The following is a 16,135-nucleotide window of genomic DNA, read 5'->3' on the forward strand; positions in this document are numbered from 1 at the left end:
TTGGAGTCCCGCAGCAACCATACACCTATACCTATCCATAACTCTAAAGCTAACCATAATCACAAAGATTTAAAAAATGAAAAGTTTGTAAAATAATTAAATGTTTCGCAAATTAAAAGATATTTTGAATTTAATCATACCACCATATCACTAGATGACGACAGTGAGGAGAAATTCAATTAAAGTGGAGAGGAGAAGAACCAACGGTATGCTAAGCTAATAGGCTAATGAATAGCTTGTAAGCTTACTAGAGAAAACAGAACAGATAAATGTTTATCTTACCATTTATATCTTTATTATTATTGAAGAACCAGAAATTGTACAAACACCTTCAGGAATAAAGAGTGCTTCCACAAAATTTCAAATTAAACAAGTTCAGTTTACCATTTTACATCTTCCTTTTAATAATATAATATGTGACATATAATTTAAAAGTTATTGTTTGTCATATTTAATGAGTAAATGCATAGGATTTTAAAAGTTGTTTTACCCAATACAATAGCTTGATGATCCAAGGGGGGTGTTACATGTAGTGGGCAGCGTTCCTTGTAGTTTTGTGGGATGCTGACAGATAAACGTTTTATCTGTTGTTATTTCGCCGATCTCCACGTAAAAGGGAGGTGGAGAGAAAGTTAGAATGAGCCAGTATGTCTCCCCTCTGCCATTCTGAATCAGTGTGTATGTGTGTGTAACAGAGATATGGCTGAAGAGAGTGAAACATCAAGCACCACATTTGGTAGATGTGTGACACCCCAGGCCAATATCAAGTTGTTGTAAACAGGCTAGTGAGATGCCGGCTTTAATATACTGCTATAAGTATAATTTTAGTCCCATTTGGTGACTGCGCTTGCCAGCGTGACATCACAGAAACAGAAACCATTTCAAACATAAAAAGCCCAGTCACTCATCGTGTGTTGCGATTAATATGGAAAAGATGTCTTTTATCACATGTTGTGGCATCTGGTTAGGACACAGTGTTATCAGTACCTCGGCATACTGGGGCCAATGTCAGGGTACTGGAACATTCAAAAGCAACATTCCGACTTCCGTGCTCCTCTAAGATAGGCTGAGGAGTATTGCTATGCTTAAAAGCCTGAGGACTGTGTATCTATTCCATGTTAAAAGACCATTTTCTTGTATTTATCTGGCCTTTATTTTCTGACAAGGATAATTATTATAACTGAGCAAAACTGTGTTCTCAATGGCATGATGATTATTATCATTATCAGTTATTTGGTCGGGAAAATTCATCTGGTTTGTGCCCATCTGACTGTTTTTTCTTCTTCTGAGAATTCATTTCAAATGGCTCAATAAGAAGCTGTGTTAAGGCACAGCAAGACAAGTCCAGAGTTGACCCTAGACAAACAGGCAACACATTATTTTGCATACTAATTTAAAAAAAAGTTACATTTATAGATGAATAAAAACAACATGTATACCTCAACTCATGAAATCTCACTTTTTACACTGCATAAAGATCACAGTTCATGCCTTAAATGTCTAATCTTTAGATTTTTCCTTCATCAACAGCATTATTTATACAAAACATAATTCTATACACAGTCAACACAAAGCTAATTATGATCAGCACAGGAAAGGTTGATATTGTTCTCAGTTATTACGAGGGGTAAAGCATAATTGTGTGTTTCGATGGGGTTTCACTTTAATGCAGATCTAAAATAGTCTGTCATGTCTGAAACCACAGAGGGGATTTTAGAAGTAATAATAACCCATTTACAGGGGGTTAAACAGTGTCAAAGAGAGAGACTACAGGTGATTAAAGATGCATAATTAACTCTGGCCCTGCACTCCCTCAGAGGAGTGCTGGCCAGGGAAGAAAGTAAGCCCAACCCACAACTGTGAACATAACATCTCTCCCTCTCTCTCCCTCTCTATCTCTCAGCAGCAGAAAAAAGTGGGATTAGGATCATACTTCTAGATGTCCGAACTGCGAAGTGCTGGTTTCGTTTTTCCAAATATTTTTTGAGTATGTAAAAATAAGTAGCCTAAATATGGTGTACAAAAAATTTAGCAATTTTATGTTCTCTCATATGTTATCATTACATTGATTATATTGCTCTCTAGAGAAGCATAAGCCCTTATTTATACTCTCTTTCTCCTAATTTGGAATGCCCAATTCCCACTATTTAGAGGTCCTCATAGTAGCGCGGTTCCTCACCTCAATCTGGGTGTTGGAGGACAAGTCTCAGTTGCCTCCGCTTCTGAGACAGTCATTCCACGCATCTTATCATGTGGCTCCCTGTGCATGACAGAGCGGAGACCCGCATGTGCGGCATTGAGAGCGAGAACCACTAATAGTGATCAAGAGGGGGTTACCCCATGTGACTCTACCCTCCTTGGAGACCTTGCTGGAGTCACTCAGCACACCCTGGATTCGAACTTGCGACTCCAGGGATAGTAGTCAGCATCAATACTTGCTGAGCTACCCAGGCCTTCAGCATTTTTAATTTTTTTGGCTGAAAAACTAATACAATATCTCTTTTTTTTTTTGGCAAAGTCACTGCCTTTTCAAGAAAGCATTACCGTCTTGGTGGATGAATCACAACAGCCAGATACTACAGTAGAAATACACTCATTTGGTATATTATATTATTAAGCGCATTTACATGCACAGCGATACACTGATAACGATTAAAAATCAGCTTATTCGAGAAAATCAACAACTATTCTCACTAAATATTCTCTGCTTTGCACGTCAAAATGCCATGCACGCAACATTTGTGCAGATCGGATTAGCTAGTAAGAACGCCAGTAAAGGTGTGTGTGTGTATATATATATATATATATATATATATATATGTGTCACAACATCACATGACCTTACACATTATTAAGCATGTGTTATGGTTCATGTTTTGTGGTCAAGTATTCTGTAAGAAAGCACTGGTGCTGACCATGAGGAAGACGATGACGAAGGAGTGAAGAACCCAAGTGCAGTTTATTAGACATGACAGCATGATTAAGCATAATTGGTTTAAGATCGTAAAAGCACTAACTGATAATGACTGCAGTCAAATCAACAAGTATATGTATTCCACAAACTAAGAATCCAAATTACAGTATCATGATCCCCCATCATTTTAGCTGGGATGTGTCCAAACAGAAGTACGTCATTTAATTTTTAAACTTCGAGGAATATCAGCAATTATCAATCAGTCACTAAATATAACTTAAACACTCTTCTAACTTAAACGCATTCTTCTGGAGACCCCTTTCAAAATTTAAACTGCCACAAAATATTTTTCATGAAATTATAAAAAAATAATTCTACCCTATGCTAGACCCCCAGAAATTCCAGCACTCCATCGGTGTATGGGGCATTCAAGTTCTAATGTAAAGTTTGGATTAACGAGGTTGAAAACTGATAAGAGATTTTAGTCTGAATGTACCCATTTTGCTATTTCATATTTCTTTCTCTCTTGTTCAATTACTGACAAAGACAAGGTATTTTACAAAATAGCTTTTTTAGCACCAATGCAAAAAAATTAAGAGCGAAGGCAAACATTAAGTGCAGTTTTGGGTGTAATCCAAATACAAAGTAATTATTTACTGTAATTAATTAAGTTTTATTAAAAAAAAAAAAAAAGAAAGTAGCATTACATTTTAAGAGAAATAATTAGCAATTTGTAGTGGATTAATAAAAAATTGTAACTTACACAACACTGACTAGGTGTGTGATCAATACATTATCTATCTCTTTCATCATTCTCGTGATGCCACATGATGGAAATGTTGTTTTATTGCATGTGCCTTTCGCTTCATAAACCAGCTAAAGTAATTTCCAAAGTAAAATCTTTTTTTGTTTATTAAAATTAGAGAGCAAATGCATTCAAAGTAAAATGAACAGGCAAAAATGTTGGGGCTCAAAGAAAATCCCAATAGTAATTACAATTTTGTAGTGACATAAACACGTAAATACTATAATTCAGAAATTACTTGAATGCACCATAAAACTGATTAAATGTTTTTTTTTAATTCTTTCTTGTTTCATTTGTAGGTTGATTTGACATAAAAGTGTAACACTGTGGCCCTGTAGCATTATTAAAACATTCCTTAAATTGTTTGAGTGGACCGTCAAGCCCAACACAGCTACAGTTACTCAAACAATGTTGTGAGTTTGGGGTGGGAGAATCTATTCGGCCAACAGAACAGAAGAGAAGTGAGCTTTTGGGAACCTTTTAGAAAACAGCTATTATTTTTTTAATTCGATTTGGTGACGTTAGTGGTGCAGAAATTACACGTTTCAGCTTTAAAGGAGAGCAGGAAAAATCTTCCTGACTTTTGACAAAGAAAGATTACAGGAGGGTCAACAGACAGTGGATCAAAGAAAAATTTAAGTTCCCCGTCTGTCATTCACGAGCGACACTAGGGCTCTCACCCCTAGTGTCGCTTCTTCAACACAACGTCTCGTTCCCTCCATCAGGAAATGGAGGTTACAACTGTAACATAGGCGTTTCTGTGAAACTCTTCATCAGTCACAAACATGACAAGAGGAACTGCAGTTAATTCACATAAATCGAGAAGACTTATCCAGCCGTGGTAATAAGCATACAATGTACATGTTTCTAAATGTGTGTGAACACTTCTCAGCTGCCCGTCCTCTTATCTGCTCACTCCTTCCTCTATTTCTTATTTCTATCACAGGTTAAAACATTGCGTGTCCTTTTAACGACTGCGGGTGTCTTCTTAGCATTGTATGCTAATATGGCAATCTGTCTTTCTCTGTGTGAGCACTTGAAGGGGATATAAGGAGGCTTGATTACCCAGTGTTCATAAAAGTGTTGATTACCCAGTGTTCATAGAAAGATCAAAGATCAAAGTCATAGTGCAGCTGAACTTTAAGACAATCCATGTTCCATATAATGCTGTGTCAATGAATGCAGTGAGAAACAAGCTATATAGTTCACTGTAAATCAAAACTGCGAGTATGGCTGCTGCATCATCCGTCTTGCGGCCTTGGGCCAGACTGTTTCACACCACATGATAAAAGACTGTCACTGTGCACTCATTTATCCACCTCTTAACCTGCTTGCCTGTTTCCTGTGTGCTTAAACTACATAGATCCATATTTACTAGCTCTTGGAAGTTGGAATAGAGTGACAGAACAATGGAGATGCAACTACTATATATCAGACTGTTAAACTTGTTGTTCAGGTCCGAAACATGTTGTAACAAAACTTTTTTCAAACCGTTTCCAAAATAAGTGTTCCTAGTGTGTTTTGGGCTCATTTAAAAGTTCCATGTTATGCACCAAATCTGATTTTTTTTCTTGTTGCTTTAATTAGGATTTTGGGTGAACAATAAACTGCATATGGGATTTTATTCATCTTGGACTCTTGTAGCCTCAGTGTCTGTGCCTGTCATAGTAAGGAAAGAATAAGAAAATTTTGTAACATTCTATATATCGATTTTAAAAACTATTGTCCGATTAATCGGTTATCTGCGTTTTCCATTGCCTTAGATATCCGTATCGGCAAAATCCACAAACCACATCAGTAGTCACCTTGGCGAAAGCTCGATTACATTTCCTAGTGCCATTTAGCGCTCTGCGTATGCGTCAACCACCAATAAGTGTAATCTAGCTTGAAATCATGATCGTGCCTATAGAATGCAATATACAAGATGTACAGTGAAAAAGGTTATATTTTGGGCTGTTCTCACCCAAAATCAATTAGATCGCTTAAGACATAGATAAAACCACTGGAGTCTTATGGATTACTTTTATGCTGCCTTTGTGTTTTTTGGAGCTTCTAAGTTTTTCTCATCGTTCACTTTCTCACCATTCAGATAATTTTCAAAACAAATCATACACATCAGGGGTGGTATGAGGGTGAGTAAATGATGAGAGAATATACATTTTGGATGACTCATTCTTTTAGAAAATTAAATAATGATAGAAAATGAAAGAAAGATCCTGAAAGCTTCATTTAATGTTTGACGTCCAGTGGAGCCATTTATTATTTTTTCAAAACATAAACCATTTACACGCAAAGTGTGTCATGATGCGTCAATGTTTTGGCTTCCCATTCAGCACACCATTGAATATAACAGGCCTGTGCTGAGTGACTATGATGAATGATTACTGCATGAGTTAGATTTGCACACATTTCTAAATTACACAAATAAAATACATATTATTCGCTTGCTTGCTTGCTTGCTTTTGTTTCCGTCAGTTCATCAGTGAGAAGGTTTGATCACAGTTCACGCGAAGCAACAGCTTGAGGCGGTCTACACTGGACACGCCAAATCAAACATTTTAAGCCTTTTATTTGTCTTGTTGGCAGGAGTAGCGCCAGCGCGTGCAGCGCAAAATGGCCATTTATAATGGGAGCGATTTGAGCCACGCCTCGCCACTCCTGTCTGGTCATTTGTAAATGTAAAACCTATATCCTGAAGCAGAGCCTGCTGACAACCACTGCTTTAGATTTAGATGTGTGGATTACATGAAATGTCATGTTTCTTTTTGTATTTAGATCTTTTGCTTGTCACATTGCTTTAGACAGCCCTAGACACATCAGATAATTGCGCAGGGATAAATGCACGGAGTCCCCATTGCAACATGTGCAAAGTTTTCTGATCCTACAGTATCCTACAGAAATATGGAAAATTGTCAATATTCATAGAAAGCCTGCATTAATAGCTAAATTAATCTCAAAGGAGTGAGCATTGAGGACTAGGCTCAAAGGCAGTCCTCATCTTTTAACTTTGAGCATCACTAGCATGTCAAACATGTCTCCTTTTTTAATTCCTGTTGTTGTGTTCAATGTAGTTTGAGTTCAAACTTTCTTGGGAGGTTGGGAGGGAGATGGCCGAGATGCTAAAGATTCAGTTTGATGGCTGGGAGGCCTTGATGCTATTGATTAGAGATTCATATCAAAGTAGAACTTTGTATGGAAGCAAATACATATTTTAGCACTTAGCTTTCAAAATGAACAATCTCTATAGTCAAGACATTTTGATTGACATTAAAAGAGATTTTCTTTTTTCTGACAAGAAGATTGTCTTTCAGGAAATTTGAATTGTGTTTGTACTTTTATTATATCATTGGATTCACGCCTTACTGAAAGATGAATCATTGCTAACCATTTAAATGCAATTTACTTAAATAAACGCATTACATCAAAAGTTGTTTTTAGCACTTGAAGCACTTAACCATCCAAACCCATGAATAACAGTCAGAACAACCGCTCCCTACACGCATACTACGCAGTCTGCATAAGGCACCAACTCCCTAGGGGAGCACCATCTTACCCTAGGAGGGCACCAGAAACTCCACCAGCTGCCCTTACTCGCACGTTATACGTTATTACGTTTTCAAGGCCTAATAAAGCATGTACAAAAAAAACAACAAATGTAGGAAGTGTAACATTGCAGCACTGACCCGTGTGGGCAAGTGACAGTCCTTTAAGCTGCCCAGACCTCTCTCACACAAATTAAACTTTTAGTGAGAAAGCTATTTTGTCAATACGATTGTAATACACATAGATATTGAATAATTGTTTTGGCCAACAAATATTGTTATTATGATACATCACATTTATGATATTTAAACATGTAACAACCTGCCCCAAACTGACTTTAACCTACCCTTTTCCTGACAACAGACTTATATATATATATATATATATATATATATATATATATATAGAGAGAAAGAAATATGAAATAGCAAAATGAGAAACATAGATTTTTATTTCTTTTTTTTTTAGAAATAAATTAGAGCACATTGGGAATTGGGCATTCCAAATTGGGAGAAAAAGAAAGAGAGAAAAAAAAAAATATATATATATATATATATGACCACCAGAAAATCAATCATTTTGTTGCGAATAGTCAACTGGGGCACAAAAAAACCGCATGGAGCAGAAAAGGCGCAAATTAACTGCAAAAGACTTACAAAACGTGAAATAGAAGAATTAAACCTGAAGCTACCAGGAACCCATTATCCTCCAATGCTACCATATTCCAGAACTACAACCTATCTGGAGTGTCCAGAAGTACTTCAGGCTGAAACACGACCACCACTGAATATATTCACAAGTTGAAGCATCAAGATTGGGCAAAGAAACACATGAAGACGTATTTTTCAAAGGTTTTATGGACCGATGAAATGAGAGTGTCTCTTGATGGACCAGATGGATGGGCCCATGGCTGAATCACTAATGGACACAGGGAACCACTTCGAGTCAGGTGCCAGCAAGGTGGAGGAGGGGTACTGGTATGGGCTGCTTATCATTAAGGATGAGGTAGTTGGACCTTTTCAAGTTGAAGATGGACTCAAACTCAACTCTCAAACCTACTTCCAGTTTCTGGAAAGTACTTTCTTCAAGTGGTGATACAGGAAGAAGTCCTTCAGCATTCAAGAAGGTCATGATCTTTAAGCAGGAAAATGCTCCATCACATGCATCCAAGTACTCCACTGCTAGGCAAGCCAGCAAGGGCCTCAGAGATGCCCAAATAATGGCTTGGCCCTCTTCCTCACCTGACTGAAATCCTACTGAGAACTTGTGGGCCCTTCTCAAACATGAGATTTACAGTGAGATAAGACAATACGCCTCTTTGAACAGCATTTGGATGGCTGTGGTTGCTGCATCTGCAAAAGTTGATCGTGAACAGATCAAGAAACTGACAGACTCAATGGATGGAAGGCTCATGGCAGTTATTGAAAAGAAGTTTGGCTATATTGGTCACTGAATACTTTTTTTTAATTTTATTTAATTGTCATTTTGTGTTACGTATTTGTTGCTCATACTCTAAAAATTTTGAATAAACAATTGAGTTGGGAGAAATTATTTTTGGAATTTAGTTGCCTAATAATTGTACCACTTATATATTCCCCTGAGATAGACAAAACTCACTTTTTCTTTGTTAAACATTCAGGTTTGAGGTTCAATAACATTTTGGATTGATTGAGAGCATTGTGTTTGTTCAACAATAAAATTAATCCTGAGGAATAAAATTTGCCCCATAATTGGGCACGCAGTGTAAAATAAATGTTATGATATTGCAATTTTGTTTGAATAATAGTATTCACACACAAAAAACTTTTGGCTCAAACCCTTATGACAACTTCCATGTGTGACTACTAGCCTCGGTCTCATCAGTTTATGAATACTCTCTAGCCAGTAAACACGTATGCATAATGACCTACTCAGTTCAAATATAATGTACAGTTACAGCAATCTTACAAAGCACAAGGCCAACACAAATAACCTCGTATCGGTTGCTCTTGTAAGCAATAGCCACGTCTCTGAGCACTAACAATCCTCTGAGCACAAGGACCCTCAAGTCTATTTACTTCCGCATTCTTTGCGAGAAACACTCTCTTGCAAGAATGTTTCGGAATTAGAACACGATTACTTTCCGAACTTCATATGTAGCGAGTCTCTACAAATGCTATACAAACGATGCCGACACCTTCTATGTGTTAGTTTAAATGTTTCAGCAGCAGGGTAAATGAAAAAAAAAAGTTCGCCCCCCTCCTTTCTAGTGCAATCCCACGCCCTCCATTTCAATGGTACAGCTCGATTCTCTTACTGCAGAAGAACATATAGTTGTCAAAAACAGTTCAGCTGTTCACATCGAGCGCAGAAACAACACTGCATTATCGCGGGCCTGCGATAAAACCCGCGTCGATTTCAGTGCGGGGAGCCGCCCTCGAAAGCTTTAATAGTTCTCTTACCTTGCTTTCTAAGAATCACTGAGTTTCAAATCTCCACTTAAAGTGAAACTTCTTTTTCCCAAATCTGGGAGAGTAACAGGCAGTGACGTCAGAGGGCGAAATTCCAGCCGGCAGCACAGACACACACACAAACGACTGTTCAGAAAATTGCCCATGTATGGCAGTCTCGGCCAGCACTCATGCAATATCTCTTCCTCAGAACGGGTGCATTTATATTATTGTGCAAACAGTGTAATAAATGGGATTATTTCTCATATGTTGTGTGGAAGAGGTGAAACCATTTGAAGGCCTGGACAAAGTGTTCTTTGTGTAAAAGTGCTGCATTATTTCAATTTATGGGAGTAATGTTACAAAATTGTTGCAATAAAATAAAAATAAATGCTTATTATGATTAATTTGTAATTGTGTCAACTGTTGTTTGAAGGACATTCTGTAATCTGATTTTGGCTGGCCAATGGAGAAACTGTAAATGGGTTTGACCAGGTCCGTTTCTAGCTAGAAGTGGTGTAACTGGCCGTTTGATGTCCCGCAAAGTATGTATATATATATATATATATATATATATATATATATATATATATATACACACACAAGCTGAGACTCATGTAATTCGTGGGTGGGCCTGGGTCTGAGGAACTGTAAATGGGTTTGACTGGAAATATATATTTATAAATATAACATTTTAATAGATAGCCTATATGGTTATTGCATTGCAATAAAGTGCCCTTTTTGCATTGTGAGATGCTATTCTGCTCACTACAATTGTACAGAGTGGTTATTCAAGTTACTGTAGCCTTTCTGTCATCTCAAACCAGTCTGGCCATTCTCCGTTGACCTCTCTCAATAACACAGGGTTTACATCCGCAGAACTGCTGCTCACTGGATGTTTTTTGTTTTTCCCACCATTCTGAGTAAACTCTAGAGACGGTCGTGTGTGAAAATCCCAGGAGATCAGCAGTTACAGAAATACTCAAACCAGCTCGTCTGGCACCAACAATCATACCACAGTCGAAATCACTGAGATCAAATTGTTTTCCCCCGTTCTGATGGTTGATGTGAAAATTAACTGAAGCTCCTGACCTGTATCTGCATGATTTTATATATTACACTGCTGCTACAAGATTGACTGGTAAGATAATCGAATACATACAATCAGTAGGTGTACAGGAATTCCTAATAAAGCACCCCAAGGTCTCATTCCAAACCTGAATTACTTTCTGTTGTGGAACACATAAGGAGAAATGTTGAGGAATTTACTGGCTGCTATTTACCATGCAATTACAATGAATGTAGACTGGATGATTTAAGCTTCAAAAAAGGACACAAAAAAACCCCATAAAAGTTTTATCAAAGTGGTCCATATAAGTAAATAATGACCAGGAGAATTGGAATTTAGCTCACAAGTATAGTAGAAACTACATATAGAATACTACTTTTGGGTTCTTTATGAAGTTTAAAACCTCCCCATTCATTAAAATACATGGGAAAGCGACCAGTACATTCTGCATTCTTTCTCCTTCTATGATACATGAGGGTAAGTAAATGATGAATTGTCAGTTTTGGGTAAACATTCCTTTCATTTCAGAATTATTATTATGATAATGTAGACAAACATATTTTTTTTCAAGTACAATGTAAGATCATTTCAAAATAATAGTAATCCGGACATTTGTGCATAATAGCAATTCAATAATATACCTCACTGATAATCTACTGATCTTTTGTAGACTTATGCTTTCACACCTCTTTCACTAGGGCACTTGACTCTCTCTCAGACGCGGCCTGCCCTTCAACACCCGCCAACACTCAACCACATACTGCTGTTTGTATTCAAATGAGAAAGTTTGCATGTTCAGCTGTCGATGCAAAGATCATAGCAGAGCTCCAGTTCTACATTTTGATTTGTATGTGCCAGGGAATGTACCACTATAGCTTTGAATGATGATGACAGTGGTGTCTGCGCTCGCTAAAGGTAACAGTTTGAGATAAACCTCATCCTCATCTGAATAGCATGGTTCATTCGAACTTTTGCCAGAATAGTTTCAAATGTAGTAATTTTGGGTCCTACAAAAGACAAACAAGGCCGGGCCATAGAATGGGACTTTGGTCCCAAATCAAAATTTGGTTTGATTTTTATGAGGGTCTCCTGGTTGTCTATAGAAATGTCTTTTTGGTAGAATGAAAATAAACTTGTGTTACACCACAATGCAAACTTTGAGATAAGGATGGAGAGGATTGAAGCAAAGAGTCTCCAAATTCGCATACTTTAAATTCAGGGAATTTAGTTAAAGTAATAGTTCACTAAAAAATGAAAATTATGTAATTTACTCACCACGCATATCATACCAAATCCATCCAACTTTTTTTGTTCTGCGGAACACAAAATGATATATTTCAAAGAATGTTTGCTATTGCTAATTTCAATAAAATTGCAGTTTATAGTGACTCACTTTAAAGCTTAAAAAAATCCCCCAATAGTGTCATAAAAGTAGTCCATGAAGTTTGATTTAATGTTATATTTGATTTGGGCTCTGTATACATGAGTTGATCAATGATCTGATTTGATTTGAGAGTGAATAATGACTCGAACTTCAGAATGTACATAGTGATTGAATGTATTCAGAAGACTTGGAATATGATGCAAAATTCACATAGACCACTTAATGGCACTTTTGGGTGCTTTTTACACTTTAAAATGAGTCACTATCAACTGCTTTCGTATGGAAGTCAGTGATCGTGGCATGCTTTAAAATAGCTCCTTTTGTGTTTTCACAGAAGAAGGAAAGTTACAAGGTCAGTGGTTTAGATAAACATGATTTTTATTATTAAAATAAACATTGTTTCTTTTTTAATAATTTTGGCAACAAGGACACTCTCCCCTCTTCACCAGTAAGCACATCCAAAGTTATCATAACTGTTTTAAAGCTTTTCGTTTTGGCAAGAGAAATATTGCTAGGCATGGACACTGATAGTCTGATATTTCTTACATGAAGAAAGTGGAAGTGCAGCCACTAGGGGTTCTTATCTGTCTCTTCATCATAGTGACACACTTGACCTCATGATCTTCACATACAGAGTGCACAATATTTTGTATGTTGAGGAAATTTTGTAGTAGATACAGCAATAAATGCATTGGATCATTTGGCAAACGTATTGTAATCAATTTCTCATAATAGTAAGGATTGTGGCATTTATGTGTATTTAATTGAATTACTAAAAGCCTCCCACAATTTCATACTGCAGTTATTGACCCATTCTGTACATTTTCAACAATGAAAACAAATAATTAATTCGATTTATTTGTATTGTCATTGTGCAGGGTAAAAGTATAGAGCCAATGAAATACATTTAATCAGTATCTAATCAGAAGTGCAAATGGTAATGTATTATTTTTTAAATATTAGGGCACAAGTGCAGATGTTATGATGTATAGATGGTTAGAGACAGTTCAGTGCAAATGGCAAGGAATTTAAATACAGACAATAACCTCGTACGACCCTGAAAACATATGCGTGGACATTGCATTCTGGATTTGCTATATGCAATGTGTAATTTAAATTCTTTTAAACCGACTGTTCAGGAGACTCTCTGCTGTCAGTAAAGGGTTAAACTTTAGCTGCATGAGTCATGTGAAAAAACAACATGGCGCAGACCACAGCAGAGTTTTTCTTTGGGAAAAATGAAATAAAGTTGTTTGAGACAAAAGATTCTCTAAAAAAAAAGAGTCTCTAGTTTCAAACAATATGCCATTTTTTATTTATTTTTTTGCCACGGTGCTAAACACAATGTACACTAATGTGTACTTTAGTATATTTTTTCCTTAAAAAATCCTAGATTTACTGTATTATCACTTTGAGACTCAATGGTCCAAATGCTGACATTTTTTGCTTTCAGAGGCTTTATAAGGAGATAGAATGAAAATAAGTTGCATTTCAAACTGTTCTGAGACCACTGCAGACAGACAGCACTCTGGAAGTTAGATCATTCACTAAATAGGGAGCAAGGGAGCATCCTATATCTCTCTATGCAGCTCTCTAAGTGCATTCAATCCAAACTTCCCACCAAAAGTTCAGTTTCAGGATGCAGATGATATTTGGACCACTCAGCATGTTTTGCAGACATGGGACAATAGTAATCAGTATTTAGAATTTAGAATGTATCATTTTATTTTAACATGGTTGGCAGTGATTGGATGATGATGGACATTACTTTGAATCAGAATTAATTATGCTAATTTCTGATGTAATGTCTGTAACATCTCAAAATAATGAATGACTAACACTCCTGGAAACATGATAAACAACTTGATAAATAATCTTTCTTAGCTTGGTATTATTTAAAATGTCATAACTTAGCCCCATTGTCCACATACTGATGCCATCGATGTTTAGGAGATTATAATAATAATAATAATAATTATTATTATTATTATTATTATTATTTGCATATTTATTAGATGCTACTAGTTACAAATAAAAAAGGGAAATGGAAAATGCACACAGCAGTGTCACTCGGGTCTCAGGAGGGTGTAGTGTACAGTGGTAATGAGGTATAAATGGCAGTAGGCAGTGCAAATGACACTTGTGTATATATCATGTTCACAAGTAGTAAAACATTTACAAAAAGGCAGGATTGATAGTTTTAATGATGAGGTAGAATGTGAGGAAAAATAAATGTCAAATTAATGTTGTGATGCAATTAACAGTGTAAAAACAATCAAGGCGTATTGAGCTCAAATGTAACAGCAAATGTTAAAAAATCCACAAAATGGCAATACACTATATATATATATATATATATATATATATATATATATATATATATATATATATATATAATAAATAAAAAATATGTATATATATATGTATATATATATATATATATATATATATATATATATATATATATATATATATATATATATATATATATATATACATATTTTTCTTATTATATGGGAGTATGAGATGGGGGTCTTAATAGTATGATCAATAATAATTAACATAAACGTAAACTGATCAAGATGAGAAAAAAGTACTGTAAATTTACAGTGAGTACATACTTATTTGGGGATGAATTTGTCACTCAGATAAAAACTATTTGGGCACATCTTTATTTAAAAAAAAAAAAAAACTAATCATAAATGAAACAAAAATGCAAAAAGTTTTCTTTTAGGGGTAGGGTCAGGGTGTGGGTTAGGCTTAATCCATAGTAATTATAATTAGCGTTATATAAAAACAATAGAATCCTCTTTAAATAGAATGTCCCCATTTAGATTTAGGTTAGTAGACATTTGTTTGGTGTGGTCTATGAATTTAGTGATGATGACTATAAGTGAAGTCTAATAAGATGCTGCTCTGACTTGAAACACTATGTCATCTCACTTCAGAGGTTGTCTACAACTGATTAACTTGTGCTGCAAGCACTTTGTAAACTGCTTTGCACACCTCGCATGAAAAACAGAGGCAGAGAAAACACCACCAGAAGATCAAGCACAGATAAATCAGATGATTGTGCCTTGTTTTGCTGTGACTGGTTCTGTATCCTCTGGTGTGCAGGTTCCAGGGCACATTGGAAAGGTAATCTCATTTGTACTGTGTGACAGCTTATTTGCAACTTTGCTTGCTGGCAATTTTCTAATAGGCCCCTTGAGTAGAGTTTGGTTTGCTCTCCTTTTCTTCTTCTTCTTCTTCTTCTTCTTCTCTCTCTCTCTCTTAAAAAACCCTAAAAAAAAACAATCACCCTTTACCCAGCATCAAATCCATGGGTTTCCTGCTGTCAATCAATAGCCAATAAATGTGTTTATCTATGAGTCAATTTAAAGGGATAGTTCAGTCAATAGTCTCGAACATTCGCCTAACATCTGCTTTAGTGCACCATGCAAGAAAGAAAGTCCCACATGTTTGGAACAAAATGTGTGTGAGTAAAAGATGACAAAACTTATATTTTTGGGTAAACTATTTTGTTAACATTTCAAGTACATACAGTAGCATGTCTTCTGTATAAGGATGATAGAGGGAAAGTGTCATATAATGTATGTTGTCCATATGCAATGTGTTTAACTTTTGTGAGTCATATTAGTACTTTTGATGAGCTGAATAGAGACGTTTGCGCTTCAGTGCGTGGGCCACTGCAAAATAGCGAGAGCGCAGATGTGCACAGAGACAAACAAGGCAAGAGAAAACAAACACAAAACAAAAAGTGTTTGGGTGCACCTTAAGGATCCTGGTGACAATCTTTGTTTTATAACACCTCTCGACACGAGGCTAACGCTCCCAGCATCGGATATCCTGTTGTACACACGAAACGTTGGGGTCGACGCATTCTTGTTCCCGCATCATTTCCTCTGTTGCACGAGATAAACCTCAAGCAGCAGTAGAGGAAAGAGAGAACATGTTTAAGATGTTTTAGAATGTCAACGTGACAATGACC

At 36.3% G+C, this 16,135-nt stretch overlaps 1 protein-coding gene across 1 annotated transcript in view; it reads right to left on the minus strand.

Annotated features, from left to right (window-relative positions):
• The window catches only part of LOC127646513 (lipoma-preferred partner homolog), a 308,283-nt gene extending 298,461 nt beyond the window's left edge, over window positions 1–9,822 (minus strand). Inside the window, exon 1 of the mRNA XM_052130234.1 lies at window positions 9,704–9,822. The gene's annotated coding sequence lies outside the window, so the exon portion shown is untranslated. The remainder of the gene's footprint in view (window positions 1–9,703) is intronic.
• Window positions 9,823–16,135: the final 6,313 nt, after the last annotated feature.

Source organism: Xyrauchen texanus, chromosome 7 (genome assembly GCF_025860055.1).
Source record: "Xyrauchen texanus isolate HMW12.3.18 chromosome 7, RBS_HiC_50CHRs, whole genome shotgun sequence".
Taxonomy (NCBI): domain Eukaryota; kingdom Metazoa; phylum Chordata; class Actinopteri; order Cypriniformes; family Catostomidae; genus Xyrauchen; species Xyrauchen texanus.